This window comes from Peromyscus leucopus, chromosome 23, assembly GCF_004664715.2.
Source record: "Peromyscus leucopus breed LL Stock chromosome 23, UCI_PerLeu_2.1, whole genome shotgun sequence".
Taxonomy (NCBI): Eukaryota; Metazoa; Chordata; class Mammalia; order Rodentia; family Cricetidae; genus Peromyscus; species Peromyscus leucopus.
The window spans coordinates 25,006,613-25,018,946 of record NC_051082.1 but is presented as its reverse complement, the minus strand read 5'-3'; the positions used below and the strand labels follow the sequence as shown (position 1 = coordinate 25,018,946).

General features: G+C 43.0%; 1 pseudogene; it reads left to right on the top strand.

Moving 5' to 3' along the window:
• Positions 1-1,653: 1,653 nt before the first annotated feature.
• On the top strand, positions 1,654-12,017 carry LOC114693704 (annotated as a pseudogene).
• Positions 12,018-12,334: the final 317 nt, after the last annotated feature.

Genomic DNA, 12,334 nt, shown 5'->3' with positions numbered 1-12,334 from the left:
CACCTACTCCAACAAAGCCACACCTCCTAATAGGGCCACTCCCTATGAGCCTGTGAGGGCCATTTTCATTCAGACCACCAAAGTTACACAAGAGAGAACAATGGGAGCTCAGTTAGAAAGAGGGAAATCAGGAACTTAACAGATGATGTGTGAAGAGCCCATATTGGCCAGAGCCCTGATAAATCCAAGACACCAGTGTGTTTCCAGAATCCATTTAGTGACTATTACAATTTGAATGTGATGTGTTCCCCCCACAGAACTGTATGTTTAAGCATTTCATCTCCAGTTGGTGGTACTGGTTTGCAAGGTTTTGAAATCATTGGGAAATAGGGCCACTTGATTGTTGTTGCCCACTAGGAGTGGGCCCTGGGGGGAGGTGGTGGTGGTGTAAAGAGACTGTTTGCAGGCTCTCCTCATCTTCCCGATCCAATGAGATGTGAGGAGCCCCAGTAGATGCCCTTGATGTCATGAATCTATCATTCCTTCTCCACTGTGTTGGACTGGGCCATACTGTGACTAACATTAACCCCCTCCTCCCTTAACATACTTCTGTTGGGTATTCGGTCATAGCCATTAGAAAGCAACCATCAGAGTGGCCTGCAAAACAATTTCTTTTCCACCCATGTTTCTGTGTGAAGCTGGCCTTCTATATAGAAGTTAATCAAAGCCATATTTTGCCCCAGATTTAATGAAGTATCAGAGACAGGAATGTAGTTGTCTTCTACAATCCCAGACCCTAGACTAGAGATTTTTGGGGGGAAAAAAAAGGAGACTAATGCTGTACCTCTTACTAAGCTTTTGTTTGGAAAATATACTGCTTCTCTTGTTGTGTGATTGGAACATTGTAATTGAGTTCATAAGATAAACATCCCTCCACCCCCCTTGCTTTTGAGATAGGATCCCACTATTTAGTTTTGAATAGGCTGGAACTTGTTATGTAGAACAGGCTGGGCTGGAACTCAGAGAGTCACTTGTCTCAGCTTCCAGAGTATAGATACTTGTGGTTGATATATTGTGCACCCCAATAAACTTATCTCGGGGTCAGAGAACAGAACAGCCATAATATTAAACATAGAGTTCAGGCAGTGGTAGCACATGCTTTTAATCTTATCACTTGGGAGGCAGAGATCCATCCGGATCTCTGTGAGTTTAAAGCCACACTGGAAACAACCAGACATGGTGACTCACACCTTTAATCCCACGAAGTGAGACTTTCATCCCAGGAAATGATGGCAGAAAGCAGAAAGGTATACAAGGCACGAAAACCAGGAACTAGAGCTGGTTAAGCTTTTAGGCTTTTAGCAGCAGTTCAGCTTAGATCCATTGGGAGGAGGACACAGAAGCTTCCAGTCTGAGGAAATAGGATCAGCTGAGGAATTGGTGAGGTGAGGAAGGTGAGGCTTGTTCTGCTTCTCTGATCTTCCAGCATTCACTCCAATACCTGGCTCTGGGTTTGTTTTTATTAATAAGACCTTTTAAGATTCCTGCTACAGATATTAAAGGTGTGTATCACCATGGCTAGAAGTAGGTATCCTTAAAACATCTAAGCTTTAATCTACAATGTAGTATAAAGCTATAAGACACATAAGCAAGAACTTACCTGAGTCATTGAATTTTTAATTTTAAAATTTAGTCTGGAGCCAGTGCCTAGCGATGGGCATCTCTCGAGACAACTGGCACAAGCGCCGCAAGGCCGGGGGTAAGAGAAAGCCCTACCACAAGTAGCGGAAGTATGAGCTGGGACTGCCTGCTGCCAACATGAAGATTGGCCTTCATCGTATACACACAGTCCAAGTCCGAGGAGGCAACAAGAAGTACCATGCCCTAAGATTGGATGTGGGGAACTTTTCCTGGGCCTCTGAGTGTTGTACTCAGAAAACAAGGATCATTGATGTTGTCTACAATGCATCCAGTAACGAGCTGGTCCACACCAAGACCCTGGTGAAGAACTGCATCGTGCTTATCAACAGCACACCATACCGACAGTGGTATGAGTCTCACTATGCACTGCCCCTGGGCCGCAAGAAGGGGGCCAAGCTGACTCCTGAAGAGGAAGAAATATTAAACAAAAAATGATCAAAGAAAATCCAAAAGAAATATGATGAAAGGAAAAAGAACTCCAAAACCAGCAGTCTTCTGGAGGAGCAGTTCCAGCAGGGCAAGCTTCTTGCCTGTATCGCCTCAAGACCAGGCCAGTGTGGCCGAGCAGATGGCAATGTGCTAGAAGGCCATAGCTCATGTAATAAAGGTGTTTATTGTTCTAAAAAAATTTAGTCTGATGGCTAAAACCTGTTATCCTTGCTTCCCAGGAGGATAAGGCAGGAGGATCACAAGTTCAAGGCCAGCATGAAGAAGTTAGTGACACTATCCCAAGATAAAAAGTTAAATGAGGACTGAGAGTGGAGATTAGTGTCAGATAGAGGCACTTGCCTAGAATCCCCCATGATGGGTATGATTGTGACTCAGAAGTAGAGTGATTGCCTGGAATCCCCTATTGGAAGCATGGCAACAGTAGAGTGCTTGGTTAACATATGTGGAAGCCTGGGTTCAACCTTCAGTACTGATTTTTTTTAAAAGGATGTCTTGAGTTGGCCAAGGAGGACTCCCAAAAGAAGAAGTATGAAGCAATTCCTATCCATGTTGTTTAAGTATGAAAACTTAGAACATTGACCTTTTGGAGATTAGGGTCAAAGTTATGGGGTGTCCTCAATAAATATGATAAGATAAAGTATACTACGCATGAACACTTAGCTATTATATAGTTGTGATTTGCTTTAACACAACTATTATAAGAATAGTATAACTCAGTAGCGCCCACTGCATTCTTTGTCACAATGAACCTATCTTGAAAATATTATCAGCTTGTCACAATCCATCACTGGGAAAAGTGAGGGCAGGAACTGAAGCAGAAACCACAGAAGAGCTGTGCTTCCTGGTTCTCAGGCTTACATTTAGCTGGTTTCTTATACAATCTGGGACAACCTGCCTTGGGAATGGTGCTGCCCACGGTGGGCTGGGCCCTTCAACATCAGTTACCAATCAAGATAATCTCTGACAGACACGTCCATGGAACAACCTGATCTAGGCAATTCTCTTGAGGCTTTTCCTCTCAGATGACTCTAGGCTGTGTCAAGCTGACATTTATAACTAACCAGGACATCATAGGACAGCATCCTTGGCACCCTTTACAGGTATTTGTAAGGTAAAGTCCTGGTTCATAGGAAGTTAGAGCAAGGAGCAGATTGAGTCTGTGGTGGCTATTCTTGGTTGTTGACTTGACTACATCTGGGATTAACTAAAACCCCCAAATGGAGGGGCACACCTGTGAGGGATTTTGGGCTTAATTTGAAAGATCTACTTTTAATCCGGATCTTTGAGGTAGGTAGACACCTTTAATCTGGATCTTTGAGGCAGAAAGACATCCTTTAATCCAGATCCTTTTAGGTGGGAAGACCCATCTCTAATCTGGGCCATGCTTTCTGTTCAAAGTCTGCATATAAGGACATGGAGGAAGGAAGCTGCTGCTCTTTGCCTGCGTGTTCTTGCTTTGCTAGCAAGTCCATCCCTTCACTGGTATTAGAACCTACTTCTTCAGGGTTCAGGCGTATACTGAAGAGCAGTTGAGACATCCAATCTCATGGACTGAACAACTACTGGATTCCTCAACCTTTTTATTCATAGGCAGCTATTGTTAGACTCGTGGGCCTCAGCATGTAAGCCACTGTACTAAATCACCTATGTGTGTATATATATGGAGAGAGACTTATTCTGTAAGTTCTGTTACTCTATATTCTAGAGAACCCTGACTAATACAGAGCTGTTGGCATTTCCTGGCTTTGTACTTACTTGTTGTGGGGTGTCTTCTTGACCATTAACTTGATGGGGTTGAGACACACCTAAGAAATCAGTAAAGTACACCTTTGGGTGTTTTTGTCATAGAATGTCCAAAGACAATTAGATATTGGGGATTCTGGGAAAATCAGTAGATTAATCTCTTGATGGCATTATTGGGAAAGACTAAAATGTTTGGGGTATGGCCCGGTTGGAGGAAGTAGGTCATTTGGAGGCCTGTGCTTGTGGTTAATCTTGTACACACTCCTCCTCCCTTTCATTCTTTCTCTCCCTCTTTATCTATCTCCTTCATCATAGGTTCCTGTCACTATGACGTTCTGTCCAAATAAATGCATGAAGCCGGGTGACCATGGAATGGACTCTCTGAAACCATAAAACAAAACATATCTTCCTTCCCTCGTTTCTCTCAAGTATCTTGTCAGAGCTATGCAAAAGTAGTGACTACGTCTCTCTGTCTTTCAGAATCCAGAAAGAGCTCCCTGACCCAGCAACCAGCTGTCCTCACCTCTCCAGGCTGATGTTCCCTTTGGCCTAGGGCATGTCACCCGCTGCACTTCCCTTTGCTGCAGCCGGAGAAGACATGGGAGGCAGTCAGGAAAGTTTAATTGGGTCCCAGATGTGATTAACCAAGACTCATTCACATACACCGTGCTGGTGTTTAGCACACCACAAATTCTATCACTGCCCAGTGGGTCCTAAAAACCGTTCTGCTTTTAATGTGCCTTGCCTGGTTTACTCAAGTTGGAATTTAAATCAAAGGGTAACGTCTATATTGGGGATAACTTTGTAGTTTATCTTAATATAATGGCTAATAAATGTCGTGGTTTAAAGGGGCTTTTTAAAAACAATGGCTTTAACAATGTTATATACTTTTAAGGGAATCTAGTAAGCCATTGACTGAGTCTAGTACAGTGTAATTTGAGACATTATAAAAACAGCATTAAGAATAGGAGAGACAAACTTCCAAGGCATTGAACCAGAGCCAAAACAGATCCGGGAATGTTTCTGCAATGAAAATGGATCCTCCTGTGCTTTCTCAGTCAGCTCCCAAAGTAACATGCTGACAACATGGTCTACATCTTTACCAGCCTCCTTTCGACTGGAGAGAAGGAGAAGGCAGGTTCTAGGGGGTTTTCCTAAAGTCTGAATTCCTAGTGTAGCTCTTGGAACAAAACCCTGTACTGATTCTACCTGGTCATGTGACATTAGGGTTATTTTAGCTACCGGCTTAGAGGAGATAGCATGGGAAGGTGTCTCAGTGTGCTTTCTACAAGTGTAACAAAATATCTGTGAGCAGGCAATTTATAAACAAGAGAAGTTGGTTTGGTTCACTGTTCTGGAGGCTGCGAAGTCCAAGAGCCTGATGTTGGTATCTGAGGAGGGTGTTCTTGTGACATTAGAACATGGTGTCCCATGAAGAGACACAGCAAGTTTGGGTCTTTCCCTCTTCTTAGAAAGCCATGATAACCACCAGGAGATAAGTTACCTTCTTGATCTTGTCAGATGCTAATTACTAACCAAGACCTTGCCTCCAAGTGTCATTAACACGTGATTTTACTGTTAAGTTTTCAACACAGAACACTTTCAGAGAACACATTAAAACCACAGCATTAACTTTCACATCCTGATGCGCCGATGCCTACGATATGACCTCTAGCTGTAGTGATCATTTGACCCCATGGCACTTCCTGTCCCTCAATTATGAAAAAAAAAGTATTTCCCACAATTATGTGATTTAATTTCTTTGACCTTTCATAAGCATCCTATCTCTTCTGAGCCTGTGTTGCCCAGTCTGTTTTAATAACTAACTAAATATCCAGGACTAAAGAATTTATTAACAATTGAAGTTTGTTCGGTTCACAGTTCTAGGTGTGAAGAGGTCCAAGAAAATGAAGCTAGTGTCTGGTGAGGGATTTTTAATGGCATTCTGACATGGTGGAGGGCAGCACAATTATCTTGCTAACTCACCGAATCTGTCCCACTAATACCTAGTGTCTGATCACCCTTGATTTGCAGTCAACTTCTTCATTCCCTAACTTGGATGTACAGTGTTTGGTTTGCCTTCAAGAAGAGTCCCAAAGCTTAATGGGAATCTTACATCCTCAATAACACCTTTAAGTAACTGTTCATTCATTGATGATATATAGCCCTGCTCTTCTATGAATCCCAACTTGTTCTTGTATTTAGAGTTGAGCCTAATTTCTGTATCTTCCTTTAAAAAATACACTATTTTATTTATTATTTGGGAACATCATACATGCCCACAATGAATTTTGATCATATTTGCCGACTCTGACTCTACCTGTGTCTGCCCTAGCCTTTTTTTTTTTTTGTTGTTGTTGTTCATTTTTGCTATAAGCAACCAAGTCCAATTAGTGATGTCTATACATTCACTATGGGGTCATCCATTGGAGCATGGCCAACCTACTCCAGGCCATACTCCTGTCGGAGTGGAGTCTCTTTCCTCTAGCTGCTATATAGTTCCTCATGTAGGAGTGCAACCTTGTGGACTCTTCTCTCGTGCGTTCTTGAATGATGACTGGCTTCACATTGTGAAAGTCTTGTACAGTAACCACAGGTGCTGAGAGAGAATGGTGGTAATGGCCTTGTCATGTCTAGAAGACACTGTTTCACATCAGCCCTGCCTACTCTCTGGCTCTTACAATCTTTCTGTCTCCTCTCCCATGATGTTCTCTACACCTGGGGGCATGAGTGTGATACAGAGGTCCCATTTATATTTGGGTACTCCTCTGTATCTTATTTTGATACCCCAAGTTCTGTGTTGTGTGCCTTCTCCTGGGGATATATGAACAAACAATCTTCACCCAAAATGACTCCACCTAAGTCTACTCAAACTAAAGAAATTATTCCACCCATGTCTAGTTGACTGAACTAATGAATTCCTTGGGGTTGTTTATCAGAGTAGGGTAGAGGATTACTTACAGGAACAGGGATGACTCAAAGGCAGCTGCCTCTTTGAGCATCCTTCTTAGCATCAATGCAACTCATGAAAGCTGCATCCATGGAGCCCCCCACAAACAGATTATTGCTTATATAGCCTAGGGGAGGGATCTTGTACATCTTACTACATTCTGAGCTTTCTGAACCTCCCAAACTTCACGAACTTTCTGAGAGAGTCTTAGGAGCCTCTACTTTAGGAAGGAATGTTTCAGTTCAGAGGAAACAGCCACACAGCTATCTTAAATAGACTTCCTTACCATTTTAATTAGTGTCAGCGTATTTTTAACAGTGAGAGATTCCATGACGTGGATATTATCCTTCTCGGTAGTGGCCTCCTAGACCTCTCACCCAGGACCCCAAGTATGCAATGTGATATCTTTCTCATCACTACTATGTGGAGACCCACAGAGGTTTCCTAGTGAGAACTGACTCAGGGTCTGAGAATCTGAGCTTGCTTTACCTAGCAGCATTGCATAAGGAGATGATTTGGTCGCGGGCCTGGGTACCAGGTGTTTGGAAGGGTCTACACTTGGCTGTGCTGTGTGCTTTGATCCAGAAAGGGGCAGGTATTTTGCCTTGCTCCTTGGCATTGTTATAAAAAGCTCTTTTGAATAAACTGAAAAGGCCATTGGGTAATGACCCAGGTCTTCCAGAAGTTTTCCTGTGTTTCTGTCTTTCTCCTCTTTGCTATCTTTCTATTTAATATTTTCTTATCCCTCTCTCCTCTTCATAAGAACCCCTGAAAAAGTGGGAGCTGGCCTCCCACAGTACTGACTGATAGATTTGGGATCCACTGGTGAGTCTCAAACCTTATGGAATCTATTGCTCCATAAAAACATCTGTTGAGGGACAGCGAGGGAATCTTTGGATTCCTAAGGCCTTTTTGTTTGTTGGTTTTAAAGATTTTTACTTACTGGCATTACTCATTGTTGAGAATTGTGGCTTTCATTCTGATATCATGTCTGTGTGTCCCCCATCTTGATCTCATACACATCTATCATCATTTCCCACTTTTTGGTCTTCATTCTCTTACCAAATAGACCACCATCTCTGTGTTCCAGTCTTTTCCCCCCCCTTAAAGTTTAGATTGTATGTTGTGAGGTAGACGTATGGAATTCGTCTTTATAAAGTCTGCCCAGGTATGAGTTCAAGTCCAGTTCATGGGTTACAGAGCGAGTTCAAGGCTAACCTGGGGAGTTTAGTGAGCCCTTGTCTCAAAGTTTAAAAAGGCCGTGGATAAAACTCAGTAGTAGAGTAATTTATCATACACGGTGACCTGGGGTTAAGTCCCAGAATTGCCACCACCACCAGAATATGTATGAAACACTCCCTAAGAGATTAAATCTATCACACCCAAGATTTTTCCATTACACTTTTTGTTTATGTTTGTAGAGGCTAAGGAAGACCAGTGGTATGAGCTGGAGAGATGGCTCAATGGTTAAGGACACTTACTGCTCTTACAGAGGACCGCAGTTGGTTCCTAGCACCTATATGGGGGTTCACAGCCACCTGTAACTCAACTTTCAGGGGATCTGACATTTTCTTTTGGCCTCTGTGGGCACCAGATGCACACATGGTGTGCACAAGCACACACACACACACATTCACACATACATGCAAACTTAGAATAAAAATAATCTAAAGAGGGTAAGTGAGAACTCTAGGAGATGAAGTTGTGGCCAAGAAGAAGGACTTTGGGGCCTTTCTAAGGCAATATCTATTTTCAGAAGGGCCCCGAGCACTCACACAAAAGTGTGTGTCATCTGAATGAGTCTACACAGCACCTCCGGTGAGTCAGACTCTTGCAACGTCTATGCTAAATGTCACCTCAGAGACGTCATGTTCTCACACATCTATTTCTTTGTCCAATGGAGACAATCTTAGTAATTTTTAAATATTTTTAGTAAGGATAAGAAGTCACGAGGGTGGTTAAGAATACTTTCTTAGTGGTTAAGAATACTTTCTGCTCTTGCAGAGGATCAGAATTTGCCTCTAGGCACCTATACAGCAAGCCACTCACAGCTGCCTAAAATGCCAAATCTGAGGAATCAGATGCCCTCTTATGGCTGCTGAAGACACTCACATGCAACTCCACATAGCTACATGCAGACACACACATCCTCCTATCCAAAAATAATGAAATCTTTTAAAAAGAAGAAGAGAAGTCACAATCAGAAGAAATAATCAAGAGGACCATGTATTTGAGACTATTCTTGGCTACATTGTGAGATCCTGTCTCACAAAGTATAACACAACACAACAGGAATAACAGAATATGTTGCTTTGCTCTCTCTTTCTGCATGTTGGAGTGGTTATAAAGCTGTCAAGCTTTCATCATGTCTAGGGGCCAGTGTACACTTAAGAAAGAACAGAAATGCAGAATTTAGGAGCCAGGTAAACAAAGGAAAGTGGAGGAGGGAGCTGGTGACAGAATTTGGTCAAGTGGAGTATTTGCCATGCAAGCATAAGAACCCGAGGAGAGGGCTGGGCGGCGGGAGCATACACCTTTAATCCCAGCACTTGGGAGGCAGAGTCTGGTGGGTCTCTGTGAGTTCGAAGCCAGCCTGGTCTACAGAGTGAGATCCAGGACAGGCACCAAAATTACATGGAGAAACCCTGACCCTGAGTGATGCCTTCAGCATCACTCAGTGACAGCTGAGTCATCCAGTCTCATGGACCAAGCAGCTACCAGATTCTCGGCTTCTACAGTGTGAAGACAGCCAACCATTGGACTACCCAGCCTGTATCATGTAAGTGAATCTAATAAATCCCCTTAGTTATGTTTATATTCCTTCTTTCTGTTCCATTCCTCCATAGAACCACCCCTCCCATTGTGACCTGTCTGGCCTTGAAAAGATGTGAATGTGGGTGCTATAAGCGAGGAGGGATGGAAGGAACTCAGGTCCTTCATTTCATGATTAAGCCACTGGTCATATTTTTAGATTTATTTTTGAGCATGATGATAAATTTCCTTATTTATTAGAACAGTTTAAATCAGGTCTATTTATTATGCTCATGTTGCCAAGGCCATCATAACTGATTCATAGTGAGGAAAAGTGGATCATGCAATTACAGAAATGTTGGCTTATCAGATTTTATAGCCTGGCCACTCCTCCTCCATTGGGCTGTGCTGTGCTTTGAATATGAAATGTCTCCCACAGGCTAATGTATTTGAATACTTTGTTCTCAGCTGGTGGCAATGTTTGGGGAGGCTGAGGGCCCCTACTAGAGGAAGTGGATCACTGAGGGCCTTGGGTTTTAAAGCTCAAACTCTCCTTCTGTCTGTTCTCTGTTTCCTGTTTGTCTTAGCTTCGAATGTCCAAGTTTGACACAACTTGGATAGGAGGTCTCTCAGTTGAGAGATTTCCCAGGTCAGGCTAGCTTGTGGGCATGTCTTCAGGAGATTTTGATTGTTCACTGATGAAAGATATAAACCCACTGTGAGTAGCACCATTCCCTAAGCTGTATAAAAAGTTAACTAAATATGAGCCTGTGAGTGAATCAGTGGGAAGCATCCTCCATGGTTTCTGATGTACTACTTGGCTATGAAGTGAGTTCTTTAGTTGGAGGTAATATGTAGGGTAGCATACAGTTACTTCTGCCTCAAAGTCTCTATTTGCATTCCTTCCATGATTCCCTTTGATGATGGATTATAACTTGTAAGCTGAAATAAATCTTTTCTTTCCCAACCCAGTTGCCTTTTTACGTGGTATTTGTCACATCGACAGAATGCAACTAGAACAGTGACTGTAGTCACAGTGTGATCAGCTAGCTGCCCCACACGCCTCCTTCCATGACTCTCCATCATGATGAACTATATATTCTGGAACTTTAAGGTGAACTAAACCCTTTCTTCCTTTCTTCAGGAGCCCTTTGTTAGATGTTTCGTCATAGCAACAGAAAAGTAACTAATAGAGATGAGCTTTATGATTCATTTGGTGTCAGGAGCAGAGGAAGCCCTGAATAATGGAAGTCCTGAGCACGTGTGTATTATTGACATGAGCATGGCCATGCCAAAGATTCCAAGGCCTTGGACTCATGAGAAACTGGCAAAGTCACTACCCATATTGCCCAGGTGCGACAGAAATCACAAAGCTTTCCTTGAGAGTCTGAGTCTGAGAGTTTATGAATGGTTGACCAATGTGTGCAAGAATATGAATGACTGACCAGTGTGTGCGAAGATATGAATGGTTGACCAGTGTGTGCAAAGATATGAATGATTGACCAATGTGTGCAAAGATATGAATGATTGACCAATGTGTGCAAAGACTAGCAATGATATCTTTCTCCTCCTGGGATGTTTACAGCCTGAGACTGCTTACCTACAGAAACCTCCTACCGCTAGCTAACTTCTTCCCCTGTCTTGTCTCTAATAAACAGAGCATGCTCTGGGTTGCAGAGGTGGAAGAACCCACCTGACCCCAGCTCTATCGTATGTATGTCTGTGTGTCTGTCCTTTCTTCATTTTCTTATTGTCCTTAACCCAGGTTCTAAGATCCATACCACACAGGACTAGACAATTTGGGAAAGTAGAAGGGAAGGAAGAGGAGGGGAAAGAGGAGAGGAAGTTCAGGGAGATCAGCCTTATAGTTTCTTCTTTTGGGAGATTCTTGATCAGTAAGTCATAGCCAGCTGATACAAGATGAGATCCTAGAAGACATCCCATCAAGAAATGAATAAGAAGTAAGGGAAATAGATGGAATTTAAAAAAGAAAATTTAGTGTTGTGCACGTATGTGTGTGTGCATGTGTGTGTGTGTGTGTGTGTGTGTGTGTGTGTGTGTGTGTGTGTGTACGCACACCCTATAGTGCACAAGTGGAGGTCAGAGGACAACTTGTGATAGCTGATTCCCTCCTTCTATCATGTGGATCCCGAGGACCAAATGTAGCAGCTGCTACCTTTACCTACGGAGTGAGCGCTCTGTCCCAGACACTGCACTTTACCGTGATCAGCGCACCCTCTAATTACCTTTAAGAGTTGTGTCTTATCCCATTTCTGTTTTTAAACAAAATACTGGAGCAATGTAGAGATGACTCAGTTTTTGAAGTGTTTGCTGCACGTGCATGAGGCATGCACACACACGCACACATACACACATCAACCCTCTTTTTCATCACTCTCATGTACACCAACACACACAGTGGTAGAGAGAGTGAGAGCGGGAGGGAGGGAAGGAGAGAGAGTTCATGAGGAAGAGAGAGAGGGAGAGGGGAGGGAGAGGAAGAGGGGAGGGGAGAGGGAGAGAGGAGGAAGAGGGGGAGGGGGAGAGGGAGAGGGGAAGGAGAGGGAGAGAGGGAGAGAAAGAGAGAGAGAGTGAGAGAGAGAGAGAGAGAGAGAGAGAGAGAGAGAGAGAGAGAGAGAGAGAGAAAGAGAGAGAGAGAATTTCATTTAGGATTTATCTGGGAAAGCCAGAGTTGAAAATAAGAGTTTAAAAGTTTGAATTCCTAACTAAATAGTATTATAAGTCATTGTGAAATAACACTTAGATATTTATTCAGCCAAAGTTACAATGAAATATTTC